The sequence below is a fragment of the Anomaloglossus baeobatrachus genome, chromosome 1, assembly GCF_048569485.1.
Source record: "Anomaloglossus baeobatrachus isolate aAnoBae1 chromosome 1, aAnoBae1.hap1, whole genome shotgun sequence".
NCBI classification, from domain to species: domain Eukaryota; kingdom Metazoa; phylum Chordata; class Amphibia; order Anura; family Aromobatidae; genus Anomaloglossus; species Anomaloglossus baeobatrachus.
The window spans coordinates 153,778,010-153,791,140 of record NC_134353.1 but is presented as its reverse complement, the minus strand read 5'-3'; positions in this window follow the sequence as shown (position 1 = coordinate 153,791,140).

Genomic DNA, 13,131 nt, shown 5'->3' with positions numbered 1-13,131 from the left:
CAGTTTTTAGAATGGTGTCACTTTTGGGTACTTTCTGTCATATAGGCCCTTCAAAGTAACTTCAAATGTGATGTGGTCCCTTAAAATATTGGTTTTGTAAATTTTGTTGTAAAAATGATAAATTGCTGATAAACCCGTCTAACTTCCTAACAAATCTTTAAAAAAATGGTGCTGATGTGTAGTAGACATGTGGTAAAAATGTAGCCCGCAGCCACTCCAGAAGTGGCGCATCACATGAGGGATTAATATTAATATTTTTTAGGTGTGTGTGTGTGTGTGTGTATGTGTGTGTTTTCTCTTGATACTTACTGGGTCTGGGGGTCTGATAGTTACCTCTCTCCATTGTTATCCCCTAGGCTTGATGCTAGTTGATATTAATAGCTGACATCAACCCAAAAAGTAATACTCCGATTGTCACTGCTCAAGGCACAGTAATGGCGCATCTAATGTGATGTACCAGTTCTGGCTCTTTATTCTGACCCCTCCCGATTGCGTTGGTGCAGTGGCAATTGGAGTAATACTTATTGCGTGGATGTCAGCTATCAATAGTAACCGAGAAGCAACTATCAGACACCTCATAACTAACCCAGTAAATCTAAAGAGAAAACACACCCACACACACTCAAAAAAAATATAAAATAAAACAACACTTCTTTACTCCCTCAGTTACTAATTTATTTAAAAAATAAAATAAAAATAAAAAAGCCATGAAGATTTCGAAGGAATCAACCAAATCCGATGTAGTCCAAAAATGGAAACCTGAAAAATACAGTATAAGAAGAGAAAATAACAAGAGACAGTCCGCCATTCACCACTTTATCATCCCCCCCCAAAAAAATGCAGCTCCGATGTAATCCATAGTAATCCCACGATGCCCACTAATTCTGTAGTAGAACCTATCGAGCCTCGTTCTGAGAACAAAGCTTCATAGGTTACTCATGATCATATCTCATGAGAGGTGACGTCAGTAACTCTAACATCACCATTCGTGAGACATTCTGGGATTCATGCTGCCCTCCATGAGAGCCGTGATAACTTCAGTAACCTTACATGATCTCACCTATCTTGCAGAGACACACACACGGCAGAGTGAGACCAGGAATGTCTCTGGAGCTGTGACGTTACGGAGTTACTGACACCAACGCTCATGAGAAATGACCAGGAGTGACCTATGAAGCTTTGTTCTCAGAATGAGGCTCCATAGGTTCTACTACAGAATCAGTGACGTCATGGGATCGCCATGGGTTATGTCCAACCTGAGGGGTTTTTTTCCGAGCTAATAAAGTGGTTAATGAGGGACTATCCTTTGTTTTTATTTCTTTACTTCTCTCTTTTTACGTCTTTCAGGTTTCCATTTTTGGACTAAGTCGGATTCGGTGAATTACTTTGTAATCGTCATGGCTTTTTTTTTTTTTTTAAAGGGAACCTGTCACCAGGTTTTTGCTACCCCATCTGAGAGGAGCATAACGTAGAGAGACAGAAACCCTGAATCCAGCGATGTGTCACTTACTGAGCTGTTTGTTGTCATTTTGATAAAATCAATTTTTTTTTCTGCTGCATATCTAGCAGTTATACATAACTCATGAATATACTGGGCTACCTGGCAGCAAGCCAAGTAGTCCTCTAATGATAATCTACTGCTGATTAAACAGTGATTTTATTAAAACTAGACTGAGCAGCCCAGCAAGTGACACACCACTTTAATCAGGATCTCTGCCCCTACATTAGCCTGCTCTCAGATTAGGTGGCAAAAACCTGGTGACCAATTCCCTTTGAATAAATTGGTGAATGGGGGAGTTGGAGAGTGTTTTTTAAAAAAAAAAAGTGTGCTTTTTTTTTTTCTTTTTTTTACTTACTGGGTTAGTGATGATGTTGTCTTAGGGACCCAAAAGCTAAGGAGGCCCATTTCTACCTCCAAGCAGGTGGAATTGTGCATTATGATGAATGCATGGGCTGCAATGGGCCCATATATTGTTTTTTGCACAGAGACCCTTTTCTGTCTGTGTCCGCCAATGGTCTAATAGACGCTTCTCCATTTCTAACTCCAGGGCTTGATGACAGCTGTCAATTCACAGCTGACATCAACCCCAAAAACCATTACCCTCATTGCCACTGCACCTAGGCAATTAGGAAGGGCCGTGCAAAGCGTCAGAGTTTGCGCATCTAATGTGATGCACCAATTTTAGGGTAACTGCAGGCTGGTATTTTTAGGCTGGAAAGGGCCAAATAACCATGGGCCTTCCCAGCCTGATAATACCAACCACCATCTGTCTGCTTTACCTTGGCTGATTATCAAAAAAAGGGGGGGACTAAGTCATTTTTAAAAAAAATATTTTATTCCCAGCAGTGTCAAATCATCTTCCCCATGCCAAAAAGCCTGTTGAGTACCTGCGGTGCCGCCTTTCAACAAACTTTATCCATCTGAATAGCATCTCGACCACGGACTTCCATGAGAAATTTGTATTCAGGTTTGAGCACTGAACATTAGGTGTTCAGTACAAACCCGGAACTTTTCCGTTCGAGGTCACTCATCCCTAGTTAAGAAGTGAAAAATATACTGGTATCAGCCACTAGATGGAGATATTGTAAAGGATGATATAGATAGGAATACTTTTGTTATGGCTATTTGTCATATTTCTATTTGCACATAGAAATATTCATATAATATGCTGATGATTATAAATGGAAGATAAATATACATAGAAAAATATTCCTATAAGGGTGAAATGTGAGAAAAAAAGTTGAATTGCACTCGGACCAATTTTAGTCAATGAAGCAGAGCAGATCTGCAAGTTTTTCCTCAGCTTAATCAGACTGATGAAATAGTGGTAGCGTACTGTGACTGCAGTCGTCTATTGGACACAAGTTGTCAATGCAAGTCAATGGTTGCGAGAAAAAAAGAAGAGGTACAGCATATGTACCATCCGCATGCCAACCGGTTTTTATGAGTACGTTGCCATTCTGTGGAATAGAGCACTGTAAATGGTCCAGTAAATGATTTTAGAATAAAAGTTGCTGAGAAGAGAAATGCATGTCATTTGGATGTCATACGTATGCTAGGCGAGAATGAAAAATTGCACACTCACATAGCACTCGCATGACTAACGGTTACCCATACAGATTACACTCATCTAACTTTTCAAGAGCGGAACCGGACCAGATTTTTACACTCCAGTGTGAGTACCCGAACACATACAAAGATTAATAATTATATATGTGTCTATACGTCTACAGACATACAGTAACTGCTTTCATCGAGGGAGTGGAATAAGGTCACATTCACATATTCAGTATTTTAGTCAGTATTTAACTTAAGTATTTGTAGTCAAAATTGGGAGTGGAACAGTAAAGGAAAAGTATAATAGAGACACGGGCACCACTTCTGTATTTATCACCCACTCCTGGTTTGGCTACAAATACTGAAATAAAAACTCACCAAACACTCAGTGTGTGAATGTGGCTTAATTTTTTAGCAATTGAGCAGTTAGTTTTTGATGTTAATGTGTTCCAAAGAGGAAAAACTGGCAAGTGATCTGAGCCACTTTGAGAAGGGCCAAATTGTGATTGCTAAAAGAAGGGCTATTGAGGCAGTACTGACAGTCCTGACGTTAGGGGTCAGAGCGAAAATTAAATTAAAGTGGCCCAGATGGTGTCACATTGAGGTGGAGCTTAGCAGGGTGATGGGGAGATGTCTTTGGTAGCAATTGGGCAGGGTTTGTGGTGTACAGAAGAACTAATGTCCCAGAACTGACTATCTCTGCAGGTAAGTGTAGCACCCCAGGGGTTGGGGAATAAATACTTGTCGCCGGTCCGGTGAGGATCAGGGGGGGATGTCACGGGTGGCCCTGCCCGGCTCCGTGATCCGAGGTGTACACAGAGGGACAGGGGAAATAAGGATGATGGTGGAGGTTGATTTTGTGATGCCACCTGCGGTATGCGAACAGGGAATTAGCTGCCACTGCTGTCCCTGTCCTCCGTGGTGGATGGTAGTAGCAGCCGAGATGTTTCTGCTCCCAACAGATGGAGCAGGCCCCAGGGAGGATAATGAGGGAAGTAGTAATGGCGGGCGCCGAGGTAGGACAGGTGGACACAGTCTCTGCGGTTTCCAGTTGTTTTACTCACAGGTCTCTAAGTAACCCAGTTGCTGTTTCCGAAGCAGCCACCGCTGTGATGGGCCCAAGCCGATCCCGAGCAATTCGAGTTCACCGCTGGTGTTCCCACTGTGAGTCCTTTCTGGTCGGGGTCCCTCCAATCCCGGTATATGTGGAATATGGAACGGGTCGTGCACTCACCGCAGATCCTGGAATCCCGTGTAGCTGTAGAGAACCCGAGCTGAGCTGGATGTTCCAAGCCACAGGTCCTATGGCGCTCCCAGAAGTGTGAGGTAGAAGAAAGTGGGCCAAGGTCCCAGTGTGCGTCTCAACCCAAGCTGTGCCCGGGGCTAACTGACTATGTGTGAAGATGCTCTTTCCCTTTTCCCCAAGAGGTGCCAGCCCCCCACCTCCAATCTACCCCAGGCCATCCCCCAGTGGAAAAGCACCTGTTTGTGGTGTGAATGTGAGAATCACGAGCGATTAACTTCTCCTTACCCGGGATGAGTACTACATCTTAAGAGAGATGCGGTACCCTGTGGCGACTAGTGATGAGCGAACCCGTGGATATTCGGGTTCTCCGAACCAGCACAGGGGAAAAAAATTGGGTTCAATTAACTTGATGCCGATCTTAGCCCCAAAGAATGAACCCCATACAAGTCAATGGTGTAGTAGTATCCAGCACAGGAGAGAAAGCACACTCCAGATAAGATCTCCATGTAGTTATATATTTCATGTACACATGGAATAAAAGGCAGATTACAGACAGCCCGTACACGGGGGGAAAAAATGCGACTTGCAACGCATTTCCACCGAATTACACGGTCTTGGTCTGTTGAGGAGGACCTTTACATCAAATACTTAATTAACCTTTTGATAAGGGATTGTGGGAAATATATTGATTTGCCTTACATAATTCAGGTTTCAGATCATATACATGACACAGATATAAAGATGGCCACCATTTCCTGTTATCCACACCTTGCTTGGAATGCAAGGAATGTCCAGATGAAAGAAGACCTCCATATAAGGGAAGACCCCTGGTCAAGCTACAAGACATCACAGACCAAACCATCAGCATGGATGCACCAGATGACGTCCCTCCCATCGTCATGGTTTCATCCACTGGAGTCAGACCTGCCCATCAACAGCAACACGGATCTCCCCATTGGCTAGCCCATGAACTGTCCCACTAAATGGGCATATCTGAACTTGTGTACGCCCCTAGCCTATATCAAGAGGACGCATGAGTCTCCTCAGTCTGTTTTGGTGCCATTTTCTACTGTGACCAAGAAGAGACTTCATATCCGACTGTGTCTGGTGTGGATTCTTTTATGCATGCACTTGGCCCATATCAATTCGGCCAGGCAGTAGGCAACTAGTGATCTCTGATTAAGAGTTCACCTTAACATTATTGGCGCCCAACGTGGGGCCATCAGACGTCGACACTCGGAAACCCTTGGAATCGGCAATTGGAACGGCAGGACGAGCTCCACACCTTGAGAAAGGAGATTGATCGCCTCCCACTAAACACGGTGAGTCTGCTGATTTTTATAATCTGTAGTCTTTCCTGTGTGATCTCAGGGTGTGTGGCACTGATTGCCTGACTGTGTCCGGTTTTCAGGGTCTCTGTACACGGCAGACGGGTCTCACGGCTGCTGGCCATATTAATTGCGGAAGAACCATCACGTGTTCAGTTGCCTGCTGCCTGTTTGTCTCAAGGGGAGATTGACTGGTAGTTAAAAGAGCAAGTGGGTTTGTGAGCAGCAGTGTCTGGAAACAAAAAGGATTTTGTCTGTCACATGGTTAATGGTGGTGCCTGTGATATGGTTTGTGGTTCTGTGAGGAAATACGTGGGACTGCTGGTACGTGGTAATCTTGGGGCCTAGCGCAGTGTAGCGTGAAGTGGCTGGTACGGATACCATTGGGGCATAGCGTTTAAGTTGCGTGTTGTGGCTGGTACGTGGTAGTCTTGGGGCCTAACGCTGGATGTGAAGTGGCTGGTACGGATACCATTGGGGCTTAGCGCAAGCTTGGGTGATAATTGGTATGAGGTGTCTTGGGGTCTAGAAAGAGCGCTGGACGTGAATCGGCTGGTACGGGCACCTTGTAGCCAGGGGTGACACCATTGGTGTCTTTGTGAATTACAGAACGCAGAAATCAGACAGGGACCACATGACAGAGTAAGGAAGGATTTGGAAGTGTATGCTGCAAACCCTAGGTTTTCTTTAGTGTTTCAGTTGTGTCATCTCCCCATCTTTTTGTCTGTTTTTGTCTGTTATTCTTATCTTAGTCTGCATAGAGAAAGATTGTTTGGTGTTGTTTATCTTGGGAGAGGATGGAAAAATTGATGAAGTTTTGTCAGATTGGCAATAAGCCAAATTCAGATGGCAAATTAGACCCATGCACATTAGTTGCAGCTCGTGAAGGGAAGAGTCATATAAAACAATGTAGAAAACTCATGAAATTGTGTGGGATGCCAGCAGGAGGAAGATTGCAGCCTTTAGAGTGGAAGCTTGTGTTAACAGAGAGAAAAGGTGTTTTGGAAGACAAAGGATTGCTATCTGCTGCTTGTGCATGGGGAAGAGTTTCTGAAAGATTATATAGAGAGAACTGGGTAGAAGAAGTGAGGAAAAAGAAAGACAAAGTTTTAAATTATGTGTATTAAAAGACTATACCTTGTTAGCGACCACCTCCATATAATGCTGATGCTGTGGTATGGACCTGTTCTGGTTGTAGTTGTAGAAATTCGGATGAGGATAAATTTTGTTGTGGATGTGGTGACTCTAGGCCGCAAAATGGTGGACAAAAGCCATGTGCTGAATCTGCTGGTGGCCATCTTGGAGGAGGAACATGTGCTACTTCCAGTGTCGGCCATCTTGGAGGAGGAACATGTGCTACTCCCAGTGTCGGCCATCTTGGAGGAGGAACATGTGCTACTTCCAATGTCGGCCATCTTGGAGGAGGAACATGTGCTACTTCCAGTGTCGGCCATCTTGGAGGAGGAACATGTGCTACTCCCAGTGTCGGCCATCTTGGAGGAGGAACATGTGCTACTTCCAGTGTCGGCCATCTTGGAGGAGGAACATGTGCTACTTCCAGTGTCGGCCATCTTGGAGGAGGAACACGTGCTACTTCCAGTGTCGGCCATCTTGGAGGAGGAACATGTGCTACTTCCAGTGTCGGCCATCTTGGAGGAGGAGCAGGTGCCACTTCCAGCGTCAGCCATTTTGTTGAAGACAAATGTGCTCGACCCGGTGGTAGCCATTTTGTTGAAGACAAATGTGCTCGACCCGGTGGTAGCCATTTTGTTGAAGACAAATGTGCTCGACCCGGTGGTAGCCATTTTGTTGAAGACAAATGTGCTGTCCCTAGTGGTACCCGCCCAGATTCCCTCTACCCAGTAATGACCATTAACGGTCAGTACTACATCCCTCTGGGAAGTGAGCAGACATTACCCACATTTCCTGTCACAACGATTTCCAGTGAAGCATCAACCCTTTCCCCCACCACTTCCGCTGTGAATCCAGCTATCCTCCCACCTGGATCATCCCCAGCACCGACACTTTCCACTGTCACTTCCGCTGCTAATTTAGCTGCACAACCACAGGAATCACTCTCAGCACCAACCCTTTCCACTATCACCTTTGAGGTCAATCCAGTCACACACTCACGTGAGCCACTCCAAGCAGCAACCTTTCCTCCCAACACTTCTGATACAACAGCACTCTCACGCTCACGCAGTCTCTCTAATACTACTCCCGGCGCCTCGAGGGTCCTTTCACAACCAAGTGCACATCTATATGGGACGGTAGCCACTGTATCAGATGAAGGCACAATTTGGGAAGGGAACACTAATACCACAGGGAGCATAGGGGGAAGGGAATACTGGCAACCAGTTCTTGAAAAAGAAATTCCAGAGGGACCTTTATTGGTGGTGGGTAAAGGTGACATAACAACAATGGAGACAGACGCTATTGTCAATGCTGCAAATTCTCATTTAAAACACAATGGAGGTATAGCTAGAGCTATAGTGGAGGCAGGAGGGGCGACTATTCAAGCTGACAGTCGAGTCATTGTTGAGTCACGTGGGCAGATAGCTATTGGGGACATAGCAGTGACTAAACCTGGCAGTCTTCCCTGTAGATTGATTATACACGCTGTGATATCTACTTTTGACCCAATGCATCCAGACGTTAGTACACAACAACTTCGCACAGCAATAACTCGCATTCTAGAATATGCGAATACTAGTCAGCAGATTGAGACCCTGACAATCCCCGCTATTGGTTCTGGCATTTTTGGATATCCCATTTATGCATGTGCAAGAGAGATAGTAGGCGTTATAATGAACAAATGCAGCCCCCCAAACATTTGCTGTCTCTCTGAAATCAGGTTAATTAGTAATGAAGACAGGATTGTAAAGGCTCTCAAGACTGCCTGCCTCACCTGGACTCCACCTTATGATATAGGAGCTATTCAATCGCAAACTCTCCTTCCAGGCTTACCACCTCCTCCTGCTCCTCTCATACAAGTGTCGATGCCCATACCCCCACTGCCACCTCCAATCCCACCGCTGGTGCCACTACCAATAGCGGAAAAGCCCACGTCTGGAGAGCCCACCCTCTATGTCAAGTTTACACCACAGCAAGCTGCTACTCTATTGAACCAGCTTCCAGATCCAGAAAAGCAGCCGATGCCTTTTTACAGAAGCATGCTTCAAATCCAGAGAAACTACTCCGCAACGTGGCAAGATCTCATTTCCCTGGCAAATCTTAAAGCGGGCGATGCATATTGGCCTGTTATGGAAACTGCATTCAATGATGCCACACTTGTCAGTGACACCACGTGGGACTCCGGTGTTGAGTTCTGCCAACAACTAAAGACATGGGCCTCAGATAAGCTGGCTGATCAATCAACATCGCTCAAGGATGTCACACAAGAACCAGGAGAATCAGTGGAGAGATATCATGCTCGTTTAACTCAAATGTTTAGTGACCTCGGCTTCAGTATCCAGATTAAGGTTCAACGAACACTGCTCGTCTCCTCTTTTGTTGAAGGCCTTCGAGAAGCCCTGAGGAAGCAATTCCAAGCAATCAGACCTGAGTATGCCACATTGGATCCTAAGGATGTCTTAACGATAGCTAAGGGGTTTGAAAAAACACTCCCTGAAAAAACTGTAACAACTTCAAATAAGAAGACTCATATCCTATGGAATGATGTACATCATGTACAACATCAAGGTCAGCTTCCTTCAACACCATATGCTAGAGGTCTCTGTTTCAATTGTGGCAAACCTGGTCACTACAAACGCGACTGTAGAAACTTTTCTCGGGAACAATACCACGGTGGACACAACCGTAGACTTGCCTATCCCCGAAAGGACCAGTATTATTTAAATCAGCCACAACCACAGGTCCACCCAGATGCCAGTCACATCGCTGCTCTGAGGGATCCGAATACCCAATAGGACAAGGGCAAGCCCATGTCCACTACTTTGGCTTCTACGTCTGGTCCAATAGCCAAAGTAACCATCAACGTTCAAGGCAAACCCTTACCGTTCCTTGTGGATACAGGTGCAGCCAGAAGTGTTATCAGACTACAGGACCTGCCTTTTCCCGACCTGATATCCTCTGAAGCTGTGACATGCGTGGGAGTAGATGGCAAGCCTACTTCTAACAAGCTCACGCGAGAAGTACAGGTTGGACCATACGAAGATGTATTTATGCGCCTAGTGGTGTCCCCCACTTGTCCCACTAACCTTCTGGGAGCAGAGCTTCTCCAAAGATTGAAAGCGACTATCAACTATTCATCTAATGGTCTTACCATCACCATTACTGATCCGCTCGATCCGAGTGAAGAGTGTCAACTTCAGGCAGCACCGTTGCTTATGATGATGGACAAAGTCGTTAATGCTGCCTCGGGTATTCCACCAGAAGTGATGTCGCAAGTCCCATCTACTCTATGGTCCACTGGTCCTGAAGATATTGGACGTCTTGCTGTACCTCCTGTACGGGCCATTCTTAAACCTGGAGCTCAACTCCCAAGGGTGCCTCAGTACCCACTCAAATCTGCCCAGGAAGAGTCTTTAGGCACTCAAATTAAGACTCTCTTGGATAACGGGGCACTAGTCAAATGTACCTCTCTCTGTAACACACCTTTGTTCCCAGTCAAGAAGAGGACATTGAAGGGAGAAGCCCCAAAGTACCGTATGGTTCAAGATCTCCGGGCTGTTAATGCAGCAACTGTATTGGAAAGTCCCATTGTGCCCAATCCACATACATTGCTGTCTCAGATACCATCGGATGCTACACGTTTCACTGTCATCGATCTAGCCAATGCTTTCTTCAGCGTACCATTGCATCCAGAAGATTGGTACCTGTTTGCCTTCACTTACCAAGGATCACAATACACCTGGACGGTCTTGCCACAAGGAGCACAGAATTCACCAAGTAATTTCTCTCAAGCCCTTGCCTCTTGTCTGAAGCCTTGGAGAGAGATGAACCATCAGGTTGTTCTCCTTCAGTATGTCGATGATCTTCTATTGTGTTGTCCTGATCAAGCAGTAGCTGAAAAATCAAGTCTCAGTCTTCTACTTCACCTCGCACAACAGAACTGCAAAGTGTCCCTCAACAAAGTTCAATGGTGTCAACCCAAAGTTGTGTTCCTAGGACACTGTCTCTCTCCAGGGTTAAAACATCTCACAAGTGAAAGAAAAGACGCAATTGAGACAGTTCCTCTACCAAAAGGAACTAAGCAGCTACAAGCTTTCTTGGGACTTATCACCTACTGCCGGCAGTGGATTCCAGACGCCTCCAAGTTGATGCAACCATTGTATGATGACCTCAAGATGTCTGCTTTCCCACTAAAACCAGAGTCTGTGGAAGCTTTCTATGCTCTTAAACAAGCCATACAATCTGCACCAGCCCTTGGAATCCCGAATTATCAGCTGCCTTTCTACCTGTTTATCAGTGAAGTAGCAGGACATGCCTCCGGAGTCCTAGCCCAGAAACATGGGGGAAAAACAAGACCCATCGGTTATTACTCTGCTTGTCTGGACTCTGTGTCTCAAGCTTCACCAACTTGCCTTAGAGCTGTACATGCTGCACATATGCTCCTGGACAAAACTTCAGACATCATCTTAGGACATCCAGTGCTCTTGATGGCTCCACACGATCTCAAAGCTATACTTGACCAGACTCAACCTAAACATCTGTCACTACAGCGTCATATGAGACTCCAATGTTCCCTCCTAATTCCGGATAATGTCACTCTTGTCCGCTGTACCGTCCTTAACCCGTCCACACTGCTTCCTCTTTCCAGGGGGGATGTAGATGATGACAGTCATGCTCCAGGAGAAGAGGCCTATACATACTCAGATGATCATGACTGTCTACAACAGATGCAGCAAGAAGCAGCCTCAAAGAAAATTGTGTCAGAAGACCCACTCCCGCACGCTGACCTGACGTTTTTTACCGATGGTTCCAGATTTGCAGATGAAACAGGAAAGTTCCATACAGGATATGCCGTGGTTACATATGACCAGGTTATCTCAGCAGGATCCCTACCACCACACATGTCTGCACAAGAAGCGGAACTTAAGGCTTTGACGCTGGCCTGTCAAGAAGCGGCAGAGAAGGTGGCCAACATCTACACGGACTCAAGATATGCTTTCGGAGTGGCTCATGACTTCGGCAGTATCTGGGCAGCCAGAGGATACCTAACGTCCAGTGGAAATCCTGTAAAACATGCTGCTGCCATAAAAGAACTTGTGGCTGCTGTGGACCTACCTTCAGAGGTTGCAGTGATCAAGATTAAAGCTCACGGGAAATTAAATTCTCCAGAGGCGAAGGGAAACTTCTTTGCTGACAAAATAGCGAAAACGTATGCTGTGCACCCACTTGAGAAAGAAAAAGCAGTGGTGTACGTGTCTCAAGATCCTGAAGAGGGACTCCAGAGCTCTCCTATGAAGTTTATTCATCTACACCAAGACAAGGCACCCGATGATGAGAAAAAGCATTGGCAAGAAGCAGGAGCAAAAAAGGATGAAGATGGAGTTTGGAGGAAGAACAAAAAGATCTGTCTACCCCGCAACCTATACCCCTCGGTGACAGAATGGGCACATGGTATCACCCATAGAGGCAAGAACCAGATGAATGACTTGATTTGGAAGATGTATCTGGCACCGGGGATCTCTACTGTCACCCAAAACTATTGCAAGTCCTGCCTTGTGTGTGCAAAATGCAATCCAGCACCACCCCAAAAAGTTACTCAAAAACATTTGGCCAAACCACTCTATCCTTTCCAAAGAATTCAAATTGATCATATTCAAATGCCAAAAGTAGGGAGGTATGAGTATGTACTGGTAGTGACTGACATGTTCTCAGGATGGCCTGAAGCCTATCCGGTAACCAATATGACTGCCAGGGTGACTGTTAAGAGACTGATAACTGAGTTAGTATGCAGATATGGGGTCCCAGAGGTAATTGAGAGTGACCAAGGACCTGCATTCACGGCAGTATTGACGAAGGAGCTATGGACGTTTGTAGGAGCGGATTTGGGTCTACATACCCCATATCACCCTCAGAGCAGTGGAAAAGTAGAAAGACTTAATGGTACCTTGAAAAACAAAATCTTGAAAGCTAGTCAGGAGGTCAAACTTCCCTGGATAGACATTTTGCCTATTGCCTTATATTCAGTCAGAAACACTCCAAGGGGTCCCACTAAACTCACACCATACGAGATTCTTTTTGGGGGGCCTCCAAGGCTGGGTCAATACTTCCCACAACAGCTAGCTTTAGGAAGTGATACTCTTGTGAATTATGTTGTTGCCCTTGCTAAAGAATTGTCAATAACACATGCACGAGTTTTATCATCCATTCCAGATCCAGATTCCAGTGAAGGTGTCCATAGTTTCCAACCTGGTGACTACGTGCTGGTAAAGAAGTTCACCAGAAAGACATCCCTGGAACCGAGATTTGAAGGTCCTTACCAAGTGCTCCTGACTACTCCCACTTCTGTCAAACTTGAAGGAAGACCA